This window comes from Phascolarctos cinereus, unplaced genomic scaffold (assembly GCF_003287225.1).
Source record: "Phascolarctos cinereus isolate Bilbo 61053 unplaced genomic scaffold, phaCin_HiC Scaffold_1;HRSCAF=81, whole genome shotgun sequence".
Taxonomy (NCBI): Eukaryota; Metazoa; Chordata; class Mammalia; order Diprotodontia; family Phascolarctidae; genus Phascolarctos; species Phascolarctos cinereus.
In genome coordinates, this window is record NW_027555514.1 from 98,919,281 (window position 1) to 98,923,972 (window position 4,692).

A 4,692-nucleotide genomic window follows, 5' to 3' on the forward strand; every position below is an offset into this window, starting at 1 on the left:
AACTAAATAAATAAAAAGATCATCTACTAAAAAAAACCCAAATGTCATCCTCATTTATTATCTAAAAGCAATTTGTTGTTGCGGGTGCCAATAATATGTCAATCTATGTTCTAGAAACATCCTTCTATGACAAACAAAAAGGTTAAGAACCTGTGTTTTAAAGAGATTATAAACTATTTCTTGACCAAATGAAAGAATGAATATGTGAACATTTGAATAAACACCAAATACCCAACATCTTCTGTTTTCTCTTGAATACATCTGAACAGAATCAGAAGAGAAAGCATTCAGATATTTTTCTAATACAGAAGGTATCCTAAATTTCTATATCTCTTTTTTTCCTACCATTAATAGAAGAAAAGAAGCAGAAAGAAAAAAAATTGATAATATGTATTTATATGCTATGAGGTCTTTTTCTTCCAGTTAGAGATGAGTTTCAAAATGATGACAAACTCTTTGATTTTTAACTCTGTGCCTATAGTTTAGCATAATTTACATTGAATGCCTACTTTCCTAAACAATAGCTCACCTGGAAATGAAAAAGGAACCTTATCCAAATGTAACATCTGTTGAAGGTTTGAAGAATCACCTAGCAAATCAGTTCACCCATATGTCCAGCATTTTCTTCCTCTTACTCCTGAAATATCCCAGAAATGTCTTGTAATATATCTTTGTTTTATGTATTTTTTTTTTTTTGGATAGCCAGAGAAACAGAACTGTAGTCTATGAGCAAATCTCTTCCCCTGGCCCCAGGGGGGAAAAACCAGCAAACACACTGATAATTTTTCTTATATTTGCACAATCCAAAAGAGCTAAGAAAAATCTTCAAAAGTTGTACCCCAGGTAGCCTGTGGATGATTTTCTATCACTACCTCTTTCTAGATAGATTTTTGGGTAGAAAATCCCTATTTTCTCAATGTCACTTGTGCTCTGGTTCCCCTCTACTTCATGACCATGGGGGAAAACATAACTTTGACTGATCTCCTTCAACAGGCATATAAAGAAAAGTGTAAAAATCACTTCTTTTTTCTTTGTATTTGCTGGAAACCAGACTATCTTAGAAAGCAAACAATGTTAACAGTGGGGTCATGGATGGGGTTGATACTAGAGAAGGTGAGAAATAATTTTTTAAAATATATTTTTAATTTATTTTGTTCAATATTTCCCAATTACATGTGAAAATTAACATTATTTTTAAAACATTTTGAGTTCCAAATTCTCTCCAATGCTCCCATCCCTTCTCCTCCTTGAGAAGGCAGGCAACTTGATCTCAATTATATGTGTGACATCATGCAAAATATATTTCCATTTTAGCCGTGTTACAAAAGAAAACAGACAAAAAAGAAAAATACAGGGTTTTTTTTGGTAAGTATGCTTCATTCTGTATTTAGAGTTCATCAGTTCTCTTTCTAGATGTAGATTGCATTTTTATCATGAATCCTTTGTAACTGTCTTGGATTATTATCTTGATTACAGCACTTGTCTCACAATATTCCTGTTACTGTGCATAATGTTCTCCTGGTTCTGCTCACTTCACTTTGCTTGAGTTATATATGTTTTCCCAGGTTTTTCTGAAATCATCATATTCATCATTTCTCACAGCACAATAATATTTCATCAAACTCTTATACCACAATATGTTCGCCAATTGATAGGCATCCCCTCACTTTCCAATTCTTGCCACCGTAAAAAGGGCTGCTATAAATATTTTCGCACAAATAAGTCCTTTTCCTTTGTTCTCTTTGGGATACACACGAAGCAGTGTTATTTCTGGGTCATAGGGTATACACAGTTTTATAGCCTTTTGGGTATAGTTCCGGGAGAAAATAGTGTTGCCAGTCAAGGATTATTCAACTCTATAGGCAACAGTTCTTATGAGATATCCAGAGGCTACCGAGTTGAAGGATGAGAACCTATATTTTGGTCACCATGCAGTATGGATAGCAAATTATCAGTGTGGTCAAGGATGTAATTCCAGATTGGAGGATAGAGAGATTAAGTATGAGAGGTAATGGACAGAAAATTCTGAATTGTAAAATATTATTCATAGAATCTCAGGGTTGGGAGGCACCTTGAAGGCCATTTATTCTAAGTTAGATATGAATGGAAATGTGTTCTACAATGTACCCAACACATCATCATCTTGCCTTTGCTTGAAGATCCCCAATAGAGACCAACGCACCACTCCTAGATATAGTCCATATCATATTTATACATCTCAAATGATTAAAAAGGAGGGAGCTATGTGGCACAGTGAATAGAGGACAGAGCCTGAAGCTAGGAAAACCTGAGTTCAAATCTGGCCTCAGACATTATGTGACTCTAAGCAAGTCATTTTAATCCTATTTAACTCAGTTCCTCATCTATAAAATGAGTTAGAAAAGAAATGGGAAATCACTCCAATACCTTTGCCAAGAAAACCCGAAATGGGGTCATTAAGAGTCAGACACAACAGAAATGACTCGACAACAATAATAATGATCAAGATCATTTTCCTAAAATCAGGTAGGGGTGCAGTAGATAAAGTTCCAGGCCTGGAATCAGGAAGACTTGAATTCAAATCTGGCGTCAGACGCTTAGTAGCTGTATAATCTTGAGCAAGTCATATAAAACTGTTTGCCTCAGTTTTCTCATCTGTAAAATGAGCTGAATAAGGAAATGACAAACTGCCCCAGTGTCTTTGCCAGCAAAACCCCAAATGGGTCAGAGTCAGACACAACTGAAATGATTGAAGAATAACAAAAACAAAAAGGAGTTGAATATACCCTGGAATCCTTTCCCAGATCATTGTTTAAAAGATTATAACTTCATTATTTAACACACCCAAACTCAAAAACTTCTGCCCCAAGTATAATATGCTTGGATATTGATTGCATACATTTAAGTAGAAGTATTTAATTTTCCCTTTGGCCCCTTGGTATCTTAATTTTATTCACAAGTTAGTCCAACACAAACAATACTTTCATACATTGGAAAATTTGTAGGCTCATAGAGCTGGATGGGACCTCAGAAGCCATCTAGTCCATATTTCTCATGTTAAAGAGGAAGAAATAGATTCTACTTTTTTTCAATTAAGCAAAATCAAACCAGGTTTCAGATTACTGTTACAACTTTTCTCAGCATATAGTCATAATTGCTGAATTCTACTACAAGCTTATAATCTATTAAATCTTTTAGGATGGTCTCTCATTCCCTAGCACTCTCTTCAGGGCACTCTTTACTTCATTGTTCCTCAGACTATAAATAAGGGGGTTCAGCATGGGGTTAAATAGGCTATGGAATAGGAGGAGATATTTCTTCTGCCCCTTGGGGTTCCCATGCTCAGGTCCAACGTACGTAATGATGGCAGTGCCATAGAAGAGTCCTACTACACAGAGATGGGAGGAACAGGTAGAAAAGGCCTTCTGTCTCCCCTCTCTTGACTGTATATGCAGGACTGCCCAGATGATGTGCATGTAGGAGATCACAATTGAGGAAAGGGGTCCCACTAACACAGAAGTAGCCCCAACCAAGACCAAGGTCTCAAGTATATAGGTGTCAGCACAGGCAAGTTTGAGAATAGCTAAGATTTCACAAAAGAAGTGGTTGATTTTCTGGGACTACAGAAAGGCAATGGCAGTAATAAAATTAGATGGGCCAAGGCCAGAAGGAAGCCAAGGACTCATGAGCTCAATGATAAAGTGATACATACCCTCCAGCTCATGATGACAGAGTATCTGAGGGGGTGACAGATTGCCACAAAACGATCATAAGACATCACTACCAAGAGAAGACATTCTGTGAGGGCAAAAGTCAAAAAGAGAGAAGTCTGAGTTATGCACCCTGCATATGAGATGGGTTTGACAGGGTCCAGTAGGTTTGCTAGCATCTGGGGCACAGTGTTACAGGCATAGGAAATGTCAACAAGGGCCAAGTGTGAGAGGAAGAAGTACATGGGCGTGTGGAGTTGGGCCTCCAGAGAGATGAGTCCTAAGATTACTCCATTGCCCATTAGGATGAAGGTATATAGCAGAGAGAAGAGGCCAAGGAGAAACATTTGCATGTCAGGGCCACCAGGAAATCCCATCAGAATGAATTCTTTAACCAGTGTGTGATTGTTCATCTTGCTTCTGTGACAGAGACAAAGAGATCATTTAGGCAAAGTGTTTTCCAAGAGTTGTAATCCACTGTTTTGTGCATTAACATAAATACATGAGTATAAACCCTTCCAGTGCCCTGTTATTGAGTGTAATGTGCTTTTAGAGATCTTATTTTGATTAAAATAACACATCATTATTCTTAGTTTGTTTATATATATATATATGTTTGCATCTGTGAATATGTATGTACTTATGTGTGTATATGTATGTGTATATATGTGTGTGTGTGTGTGTGTGTGTGTGTGTGTGTGTGTGTGTGTGTGTATGTGTGTTTGTGTGTATGTATATAGGGAATTCCCAGTGTGGAACTTCTATCTGCTTATTTTAATGATGATTAGTACTTTTTATTTAATCAATAGCCTTTGAGCATTGCACGAGATGGGGGGAAGGTGGCACGGGGAATTATTGTCAGAGGCAGGACTTGAATCCATATCTTCTTGACTCTGAGGATTGCTTCTTGTCCATTATGTCATTACTATCTTTCTTGCCAATGATAGTATTTTAAGGCATACCTGGTCTCCATTGGTGAGGATCCTCCTGCTTTCTGTGTACA

General features: G+C 37.0%; 1 pseudogene; it reads right to left on the bottom strand.

Annotated features, from left to right (window-relative positions):
- Positions 1-3,173: 3,173 nt before the first annotated feature.
- LOC110216215 (olfactory receptor 2A7-like) lies at positions 3,174-4,102 on the bottom strand (annotated as a pseudogene).
- Between the last annotated feature and the right edge of the window lie 590 nt (positions 4,103-4,692).